The 11566-nt window shown below is 44.5% G+C and overlaps 1 protein-coding gene across 1 annotated transcript in view; it reads left to right on the top strand.

Moving 5' to 3' along the window:
- The first annotated feature begins 2383 nt into the window (after positions 1 to 2383).
- EEPD1 (endonuclease/exonuclease/phosphatase family domain containing 1) overlaps positions 2384 to 11566 on the top strand; it is a 193398-nt gene continuing 184215 nt past the window's right edge. The window contains exon 1 of the mRNA XM_061414136.1: positions 2384 to 2660. The gene's annotated coding sequence lies outside the window, so the exon portion shown is untranslated. The remainder of the gene's footprint in view (positions 2661 to 11566) is intronic.

Below are 11566 nucleotides of genomic sequence, written 5' to 3'. Positions count from 1 at the left end.
TCTTCTTTGTGATAGTTTTGACAGTCTGCTAACAAGTACTTAGAGACTGACTCCCTGTTCTAGTTCAATTTTGTCTTCTCTGTGTGAATTTGGGTATGAGTGTATGATAGTGCATCTTTAATGTTAATTTTTGTTATAGTGTTTCCAAATACTAGTGGAGATAGAGTCACTCTTCCAAACCACTTGCTCTTGTTTTAAGCACTAGAGGCGCTATCTTGGGAATCCTGTCAGGGCTGAAGATTCTCTAGAAGAAACAGACTCTGGTTCTATTTGTCCTCTTGTCAATCCAGGTTCATGAGCATTAAGAGAAAAGTGGACAGAGGAAGCTGGCATATCAATGGCCTCTGGCTTTGTGGATCTGTTGAAACTTCCTGCTCTGGCCAGTTTTAGAGCTTCCCAGGTGACGCTAGTGGTAAAGAACCCACCTGCCAATGCAGGAGATGCAAGAGACTCAGGTTCGATCCCTGCGTTGGGAAGATCCCCTGGAGGAGGGCATGACAACCCACTCCAGTATTCTTCCCTGGGGAATCCTGTGGAAAGAGAAGCCTGGCAGGCTATAGTCCATGAGGTCGCAAAGAGTCGGACACGACTGAAGCAACTTAGCACGTGCACAATGGCCAATTTTGTTGTTATTTTTTACCTTATTATTCCGGATGTGAGGGCTTTACACTTTCTGCTAAAGTAGTGCGTATGTCTGTTTGCATTAATAGCCTGAGTTGTCATGGGTGGGATAGGCCTCCTCACTGCTGGTTGGGCCCATGCCTAGCTAGCCTTTCACAGCTGTGTTCACGGCAGCCCCGAGTGCACGTAAGGGGCAGTTGTCCTGGTTCTATTTTGCAAGTGCTGTCTTTGTGCGTCTTCATTTTTCTTTTGACAATTCTCCTGTGCCATCGTAATAATGGGAGCCCAGTGGTTGTATCAGGCAGACTGGGTGCCTTTATCTGCAGCACACAGAATTGCAGTGAATGAGAGCACTGTGTTGTTCACCTTTACAGGGTCTTTCAGGAGGATGGAGTAACTGGCAGCTGTAAAGCCGCAAAAAGACTATCTCTGGCAATGTTCTGTAAAAAACTAAAATAAAAATAATGTTTCAGAGCCTCATCTGCATAATAGTAACAGAATTCAGTATAATGGTATACGGCATAATAACAAAATTCCATTCTTTAAAATTCTAAAATGCATTGTCTATACACTTGCTTTCTTCATTTTCGTAATGAATTACTTTGGAATATTCATTTCACCACAAGTCCAGCAAGATCCTGACCACAGCCCATTTAGAGGATCAACTTGCTTTACGTGTCTCAAGGAATTCAGCTGATGAAATAGTTTGAACTAACCAAGAAGTAAAATGCTAATGTTCTAAAGGTATGCTTTCACCTCTTTTTAAAAGATTGTACTATATTATGAAAATATATTCATAAAATTATTAAATAACAGTATCATCTTATGGTATGAATTCATGCTGAGCCGCTTCAGTTATGTCCGACTCTTTGTGACCCTATGGACTGTATAACCCTCCAGGCTCTTCTATCCATGGGATTCTCTAGGCAAGAGTACTGGAATAGGTTGCCATGTCCTCCTCCAGGGGATCTTCCCAACCCAGAGATCAAATCCAGGTCTCCTGCATTGGCAGGTGGGTTCTTTACCACTGGTGCCACCTGGGAAGCCCCACATCTTATGGTAACATGCTAAAATATGTTGTCTGTAATAGGTATGGCCTACATTTTTGAGTTTTATGGAATACTGAAAACAAACATATAGAAAAGCAGTTTAATTTAAGCATGTTCATGCAAATCTGGAGGAATTTAGAGAGAAATTAATCCCTGAGACAAAGTATCTGGCTCATTTATTCAAAGTATACAGTATTGTCATTGTAGGAAATTTCACAGCACTGCATGGTTGGTGTCATAAATCTGTGACAAGTCATATATTACACAGTTAAAAGTATCATGTTGCTGCAAATTTGGTTTGATAAAGCTCTGCATAATTTAGAGGTTAAAAAGAAATGTTCACTTTTCAATTAAGTAATTTCCATGGTGAAAGGGTTTAAATTGAAGTGACATAAAACAATTTTCATTTAAAAATGTACTATATCACAGCCATAATTCAAGTAGGCTTTAGAAAATGTTGCATTTTGTCTAATTAGCAATTAACTTAGAGATTTGATTATTTCCCTGGGAAAGTTGTTCCAGTATTCAGGATAGAAGGTCACATTTCACACATCTGTCTGCCACACAGACAAACGCATGCCTTCTGCCTCACATACCTTTGCTTTCTGTGTCATTCACCATTTGAGGCTGATTTCTAGAGCTTTCCACTTGGGCAAAATGAACCTCCTCTTCTCTGAACATCAGTAGCCCATCCTCCCACCCTCTCTGCTGCAGGGTTTGGGGAGGCCGGCTTTAGAAAACGGAAACTGAAGGCTTCACTTTGCAAATCCTCACGATCTCCAATTTCACGTAAACATTGCACCCCCAGGGAGACTGAGCCGAGAGACTGGAGTCAGACATTTGTTTGAAATCACCAAGCAAAATCTAACATAAAGAGGAGTGTGAGATGACAGCGGTGCAGAACATTAAAGACCGAATGTTTATTCCTCAGGACGTCAGCAGCCTTGAGAGAGCCATGGATCTGTCGGCTGGGGAAGCCTAACTACACAGGTTAGCTCCCACGTGATCCTCAGGGGCAGGGGCTAACCTGTCAGCTACTATTCCAGCTATTCCATGTCTTGTATGTTTGATGCTTGTGGCTTAGACACACCTGTGTGCGCGTGTTAAGTCGCTTCAGTTGTGTCTGACTTTTTGCAACCCTATGGACTGTAGCCCACCTGGCTTTTCTGTCCATGGAATTCTCCAGGCAAGAATATCACACCTTCCTCCAGGGGATATTCTCCACCCAGGGATCAAACCCGAGTCTCTTTTGTCTCCTGCGTTGGCAGATGGGTTCTTTACCACTAGCACCACGTGGGAAGCCCTTAAACACATCTGAAGTGCCTAATTAATGCCAGAGAACCCAAAGTGTTGTCACCACAGACACGACACTCCAGCCTAGCACAGACCAGGCTATCCCAGTGTCGTCTTTCATGATCTCTGATGTTGGGCTGCTCTCGTGCCTGAAGCTCTGTAATTATAGATTCAACCTTTGTTTCCTGGTAAAAAGCTGTCCTTACTGAGACAGAAAGTGCTATGTCGGATCCTTCCTATATTCCAGAGCTTCCCTGCTGAGCTGAGGAATTGTATTGATGGTCTCAAATACCTCATTGTCTTGCTGTCCTCAAACTATTTTATCTCCATATTTCTTAATTCTTTTGAGTAATTCTGGTCCCAAAATTTAGAAGACTGTTCAGCTAAGAGAAAAACTCCCAACCATAAAACAAATTTTTAAAAAAGGAAACCCAAAGCAATTAAAGCTTTAATTTTTTATGGCCCATATTTCTATAAATGTAAATGACTAATATACATCATGAAATATTAACCATGTTGGTAATCCAGGGTTATGTATGATGTCAAGTCACTCCCCATTGTCAATGAAAAGCTTTCAGGCAGCAGTTTCTAAAAACAAACAGAAGCTTCCAAATGTCCCATCAGGGGAGTAAGAGCTCACTGGAGGCCACATTTTTCATAAGTGCCAGTCTTGAATGGAGGGAAAAACTTCACTGGACTCCAGACAGGGCAGAAGAGAGAACTACATGGAAGGATGCAGGACAGACCTAAGGGAATCCACCAGGGGTTGTGACCTGATGCAGCAGGTACTTTGGCAGAAGGGACACCTCCCACCATGATTAAATTCAGGGCTCACACGTGTTTATGTATCAGGAGGTTATATCAGAGAGGAGGCCTTGCTAGAGACTGAGCTTGTTTTATTTCCTTTTCTTCAGTACAATAGATATGGGCCATGTCCTGGAGTAATGAATGCTGGCAATGGTCTTAGGGGCATAACAGTGTCCTCCAGAAAGGGCACTGGGGGCCCCTGGAAGTCACGGCCCATGGCCTGCTGTAGCAGGCAGGCTATCCAGGGAGAAAGGAAAGCTCACCTAGAGGAAGGGGACCAGTGGCTCTGGGTCCCAACCACTTGGAACCAGCTTGAGCCCTGGGAAGAGATCAAGCACTTTGAGAGACACTGTGGGAGCAGGACTCAAGCATCCTTAGTTGGTCCAGTGCTTGGGGGTGGCTTGTCTTCCCTAGAAGAAGAACTGCACCCTGCTTGACCTTCCCAGCCAGCAAAAGGTCTTCTCAGCAGGGGATGGGCAGCATTGTTGTCAGGGAAACAATCTTCTGCCCAATACCATGTGTCAGGAGAACCACCAGAACTGAACAGACTAGCTCTAGTTAGCTCTTCTGTGGGTGTGAGAAGCTGGACCAATCCACTCTGAGTGGCATAAGGACAATTAGAGGTGCAGCGGGAAGAGAGGCCTCTGTAGGGAGAGCCTTGCTTTCTGATAATAGAGTATATGGGATGGACAATTATTTTGTGGCAAAAAACTGTTGTCTGCTAACCCAACAATCCTCTGGAAAAGTTTTTTCTGGAGGAACTCACCTCCCATGACAGAGACTTAAAATGCCGAGTACTCACTCTCTCAAACTGTCTTGGTATGTGGTCCAGTTTCTTTTATTTATTGTAGTTGAGTTACATTGTTGTGTTAATTACTACTGTACAGCAAAATGACTCAGTTATATATGCACATTTTTCATACGCTTTCCTATTATGGTTTATCACTGGATATTGAATGTAGTTCCCTGTGCTGTACAGTAGGACCTTATTGTTTATCCATTCTATATATGCCAATAATTATAGCATCTGCTGATCCAAAACTTCCAATCCAACCTTCTCCCATCCCCCTGACCCTTGGCAATCACCAGCCTATTCTCTGTGTCCCTGATTCTGTTTCATAGATATGTCTTCTGGTGTCATATTTTAGATTCCACATGTAAGTGATATATGGTATTTGTCTTTCTCCTGACTTACTTCACTTAGTATGATAGTCTCAAGTTGCATCCACGTTGCTGCAAATGGCATTATTTCATTTTTTTAACGATTGAGCAATATTCCATTGTATATATGTACTATGTCTTCTTTATCCATTCATCTGTCATGACCATTTAGATTGTTTCCATGGCTTGACTATTGTGAATAGTGCTTTTTGAGTATAGGGCTGTATGTATCTTCCTGAATTATAGTTTTGTCTGGATATATGCCCAAGACTGGGAGTGCTGAATCATATGGCAATTCTAATTTTATGGTATGTGGTCCAGTTTGATCAATGAGACGATGGGATAGTTTCTTATGAGCTTGAGGGGAAATTATTTTTCTCCTGGTAAAAAGACGGGGATAGGCAAGAAAAGTTTGCCTCTTTCTTTCTTGTCTTAAACATAGCTTGAGTGTGGACATGACATTTGGAGCCGTGGCAGCAATATTGTGAACATGAGGAAAAGCCCAAGAGTATCATAAGTCAACTCAGAACTCTGATACTAAACAGCCACCAAACCAACCTTAGAATCACCCTCCCTTTATAAGTTTATTTTAGTTGGGTATTCTATTATTTGCTATTGAAAACGTTTCCATAATTAGCAATGTAAATGACAGAAAACCCAACTAACCCTGGCTTAAATCATAGGGACATATATTATTTACTTAACAGAAAGACTAAAAGTAGATGATCCTGAGATTGGTTCATTGGCTCAGCCACATCATCAAAAATGCAGACTTTCCTCATGTGTCAGCAATAGATTCTGACCTTTAGTTTTTGCTTCATGGTTGCAAATGGTTGCCAGCAGCTCCAAACATTCCATCCTGGCATAGGCTAGGGCAGGAAGAGGAGGGCAGAAAGGGATCCTCCTCCCCAGCTGCCTCTCTGTTATCAGGGAAGAACATCTTTTTTGGCATAGTCCACTCACTGGCAAGAAGGAATGGGACAGCCATTGGTGACTTAAAGCAGGTTCTGCTTGGCATCTGCTCTTTTCTTCCTCCTCTGCTCTTCTCCTTTCTCAGCATGTCCACTGCCCTTGCTAGCAACCCTCAAAGTCTCTTGGTGATGCTACATTTTTGGGGTTTCTTTTAAACAAAGCATGAGAGTAAAGCATGTTTGAGCTTTGCTCTGTCACTGGGGCCCCAAAGAGACTGCATGATCCCCCTGCTATTGTCTGCAGGCCTTGCTTCCACTGCTTCCCCTCATAGAGGCAGACCTCAGGGGAGTAGTTCTTAATGAGGCATGATTCTGAACACATACACACCCCTACTGCCAATGGACATTTGGTAATGATTGGAGACTTTTTCAGTCTCACAACTGGGGAGGCGGTGGTGCTACTGGCATCTAGTGGGTAAAGGCTAGGGAACTGGTACTAATCCTTCAATGCATGGAACAATCCCCCCACGCAAAAATTAACCATACCCACATGTCAGCAGTGCCAGGGTTGAGAAACTTAGCCCTAGAGGATGGGACCAGGGCAGAAAGCCACCTTTCCTCCTTTTCTTAATGCCTCCTTGCTTTTGTCCCAGGCCCTGATAAATATGGAGAATGTCCCTATTCTGTGTTCCCTTCCAAAGACATGAACGTGCCCCTGGATGGTAGCAATGACCAAGTAAACAACACAAAGGAGACACCAAGTACTTACTTATGTTGGTTCACTGATGAAATAAACTAATGTCTTGAGTCTGTTGTCTTTGGAAAAATTGCAGCAATCACTGCATGACTTATGTCTTAAATGGCAGTGTTGCAGCATTAGTAAGAGTGTTTCCAGAGGCCATTGCAAAAGAGACAGGCACTATGGGAGGAATGTGGTCAATTCAATCCATTTCTGTTGATGAGCTTTGGAAGTGAGCAACAGGTCAGCAGAGGAGCATTCTAAAATTAAGACTCATGAATAGTTTGGATCTGGGCCTTGTCTTCCTACTCACCCCTGTCTGCCTTCACATTATTTCTACCAGGCTCAAGTGATAGTACCTTCTTTTTAGACTTGTCATTTCTTGGTTTTCTTTCTTTACAATATACCTTCTTATTCTTAGTCTATTTTCATGCACAAAGAGAGACAGACCAACAAATGAGAGAAAGGAAAGAAATCCCCCACACACTTAAGCAGGATTCTCTTCTTGTCAGTGATGGAGTTGGCTGTTTCCACGGACATTCAGAGTGCTCTCCTAAAATAATCATGCCACGTGGAGATGGCAGAATTGAAGGTGCAGATATGGCTACCTTATAAAGAGATCCTCACCCCCATCCATTGTCTAACACAAGTTAGAAGTTTTTCACTTACATACCTTTGCTTTCTGAGTCACATCAGATCTGTTTAGGTGATCTCAGGCCCACAGGGTGATTCAGCGGTGTCTGTGAAGAAAGCTGAGCGCTGAAGAATTGATGCTTTTGAACTGTGGTGTTGGAGAAGACTCTTGAGAGCCCCTTGGACTACAAGAAGATCCAACCAGTCCATTCTGAAGGAGATCAGTCCTGGATGTTCTTTGGAAGGAATTATGCTAAAGCTGAAACTCCAGTACTTTGGCCACCTGATGCAAAGAGTTGACTCATTGGAAAAGACCCTGATGTTGGGAGGGATTGGGGGCAGGAGGAGAAGGGGACGACAGAGGAAGAGATGGCTGGATGGCATCACCGACTCCATGGATGTGAGTTTGAGTGAACTCCGGGAGTTGGTGATGGACAGGGAGGCCTGGTGTGCTACGATTCATGGGGTCGCAAAGAGTCGGACACGACTGAGAGACTGAACTGAACTGAACTGAGACCCCAGGCCACTTTGCTCCTCCAATCTCGGCATGCAGCTTCCACCTCATGGTCAAGGTTGGCTGCACCATCTTCCATTATCACAGCCCACATTCCAGCCGGCAGGAGTGCAGCACTCCCCCTACTTTTAAGGGACATTACAAGCTGCCCTCATCCCTTCTGCTCAAATCCGTTGACCAGAACCTGGTCACACAGCCACATCAAGCTGCAAGGGGTGCAAACTGGAAAATTGTGTTGGGAGGCCCAGTGTGCTAGCTACAGTGTGAGAATTCTGTCACTGAACTGCTTGCTAAGTGCCAGGCTCTGTGTTGGGTTTTACTTGGATTACTTGGTCGAATCCTCACAACAAAAGCAGATACTCTTCTAGTGTCTGTGTTACAAATGAGGAAGCTGAGGTACAGAAAGCCCACCCACTCCCAAAGCAGACCCTAATTTGTTAAGGAACTGCCAGTGGGTGGATGGTAAATGGGGAGGGAAGCCAGCAAGGGCTCCATTTCAGGCAAAATCCCCACTTCCATCCCACCCCACCCCACCCAACCCTGATCCTGCAGCATGTGCAATGCCATGAAAAGTACAAAAAAAGCCAGGTCTGTGGGCCTAGAAGGTGCTGAATGAATGAGGGAGTGAGGAAATTAAGGAATGTATGGGTTCAAAACTTGATTATTCTCAGGACAGGAAATGAGCTGAAAATCATTTTGGGAAATAGATTTTCCTCCAAACTACTTAACCGTCTCCCTCTCATCCTCCTGACCCCCCAGGAGGTTCTAACCCACCCTTCTATGCAGCAGCCTTGACTGAGGGCACCTGTTACCCTCAGGTGTGAGGCAGAGAGTCAGCACAGTCGGATGTTCTTTTTCCATCCTTGTCTGAACCTGACCAACCTGTAACTTGGCTGCAGCATTGCCTTGTGAAGTTGGGCAAGTTTCTGGAAGCTTCACCCCTCTGATCTGAAACCAGGGAGATTAGAATAGTTTGTCCTTGTCTGAAAATCACTTTGAGACTTGCAGGCAGCAGATAGCCCTCCAAATAAAATATAATCTCCCCTCTGCCAGACCAAACATCCTCAAGGTCAGGTTCACAAATCCCACAAGAAGTATGAAGCTTATGGGTCACTGAGGGAGGGACTGGCATCAGGGGCTTGGACTGGGAGGGGGGCTCCAATCCCCTGCACCTCCCACCATTCCCTGAACAGTGAAAGAGCCCGAAGTCTTCTTATTGATTAGGTTGATGAGGCCATCAGTTTAATGATAATAATATGACTTGTGGAAAAGATCCTACATTTTCAAGTAGAATAAAAGGAGACCAGCTGAATAAGAGACAAGATTGCTTTTTCTCCCTCCAGCATAATCTCCTAGGCCCCCTCTCTGAGTCAAGAGCGTGTCTCCTGTGAAATTTCGCCCTGAAAATCCCCAGGGTCTTTAAATTTCACAGTTCCTGCCTAATGTCCTAGGGAAATGGCTTCATTGAGAATCCTCTGGGGACTCACAGGGGGCAAAGGACACTTAAAAGAGGATCCCTCCTTTAATAGCTACTGGAAGTGGTCAGATGTAAGCCTTGGGCTGGCCTTTGCTGCCCTTGGTCTCTGTTCCCATTTTTGTCCCCAGTTGTGCTGGGTGAGTTTGGCAGAGTCTTTAAAGTCCTGGCATGAATCACTGGGAGGCACTTGGCAGATGCCAAGCGTGATTGTGACACCATCAGAATAATCTCCACTCCAGGTACCAAATAGCTGTTGCTAAGAATTGGAAAGAATATTATTTTCTTTCTGAGAATTTGCAATTTGGCAGGCAATGGGGGAGGAATTTCATTAAGGACTGTGGGTGGGTGGTGGGGGATTCTATTTGTGGAGTTACCGTGTTTCTCCTCACCAAGCCTCATTGAGCACTCATACCCACACAGTCCTGCACAGTAGCTGCGGCTGCTCCCATGTTACAGATGTTTCTCAGATATTTATGGTTTAGGTGCAGCAGAGCCTTGAACCTCTGAGACTTGGATTCACACCTGTCTCTCTAACTTGAAAAATACCATTTTCTTACCTCCATGCTATCTTGGGGGCTTCCCTGATAGCTCAGCTGGTAAAGAATCAGCCTGCAATGCAGGAAACCCTGGTTTGGTTCCTGGGTCAGGAAGATCTTCTGGAGAAGGGATAGGCTACCCACACCAGTATTCTTGGGCTTCCCTTGTGGCTCAGCTGGTAAAGGATCTGCCTGCGATGTGGGAGACCTGGGTGCGATCCCTGGGTTGGGAAGATCCCCTGGAGAAAGGAAAGAACCCAATCTAGTATTCTGACCTGGAGAATTCCATGGACTCTATAGTCCATGGGGTCTCAAAGAGTCAGACACAACTGAGTGACTTTCACATACATATGCTATCTTGAATTCAAATAGAAGTGTTGTGGGTTTTTTCGAGAATTAAACATCTTCCCACACACCTGGAAGTGAGAGACTGGCTTGTCGCCTGTGGCCCACCCATCTGTTCCTTCCCGGGTGGTCAGTCTTAGGAAAATTAGAAGAGGACCCCAATCTCTATCCCCAAATTCTTGGACCAGATGCATTTTAAAATCAGAAAAAAAGTATGCAAGATTTTTCAGATTTTATAAAGGAATTATTGTATATGTGTCTTGTCTTATATAAGACCCATAGATCTGGGGCCACACCCTGAAATGAGTCACATCAGTATTTCTGCAGTGGAATATTCACAGCAGTGGGATAATAAAGATTATAAAGAGCCACATAGGAATTTAGGTCAGGTTTCTGCTACCAAATTAGATATGCCAAACAGCAGGTTTTCAGAGTCTTAGAGTTTTGGGAGTCACTGTAAGACATGGTAGATCTGCAGGTGGTGCCCCAAGGGGAAGGCATTCCTCCCACCAGAGGCATCATCTTCCGGGGCTGTGGGTTTGGGGGTGTGAGGTTTACCTGTTTGATAACAGAGTCTGCCCCACCAACTACCAGCTTAGCTTGGACCTGATGACTTCCAAGTTTCTTTACCTGGATAATGAGCATAGTAACAATGGATCCCACCAGCATAGAATGAGTGAGAAGCTCCGTGGAACTAGTGCATGTTCAGCTCCGTGCCTGAAACACACATGACACTCACTAAATGAGAAACAGCTTGTACTATTCTCACTAGGGAGATCAGACCTGTATCCATGACCATAACAAATGACCACAACCTAGTGGTTTAAAACAACAGGATTGATTCTCTCACAGTTCTGGAGGCTCTAAGCCAGAAACCAAGGTGCAGGCACGGTGGGTTCCCTCTGGAGGTTCAGAGGGAGAATCTATTCCATGCCTTTCTTTACCTTCCAGTGGCTGCTGGCAATCCTCAGCATCCCTTGGCTTGTGGTCACATCATTCTGATCAGTCTCCATCTTCATGTGGCCTCTGTGTGTCAAACCTTCCTATCTTTTCTCTTATAAGGACACTTGTTACCGGATTTAGGGCCCACCCTTAATCCAGAATGATCTCATCTTGGGATCCTTCCTTTAATTGTATCTGCAAAGACCCTGTGTCCAAATAAGATCACTTTCATAGGTTCTAGTGGTTAGATTTGTGTGTTTCTTCTGGAGGTAATACAGATCAACCAACTACAGGACTAGATATTAAGTTCACAGGGTTGAAGATGTAGTAAAGATAGCACCAGATGTGCTATCGGGTTGTTAATTGACCCCTACAGGGGTCCCCTTTTGGGGGCCATCATTACAGGAGCCACTGTGACAGTGTAAAGGGTATGGGTTTCAGGGTCTGGCAGACCGAGCCCTGAAACACTGGGCAGTTTTGCTTCACCAAAGTGAGGCTCAGTTTCCTTATCTCTGAAATGGACATGATAAGCCCTACC

This window comes from Bos javanicus, chromosome 4 (assembly GCF_032452875.1).
Source record: "Bos javanicus breed banteng chromosome 4, ARS-OSU_banteng_1.0, whole genome shotgun sequence".
NCBI lineage: Eukaryota > Metazoa > Chordata > Mammalia > Artiodactyla > Bovidae > Bos > Bos javanicus.
Note: the sequence above shows the minus strand (reverse complement) of the source record. Positions and strands in the feature narration are given on the sequence as shown.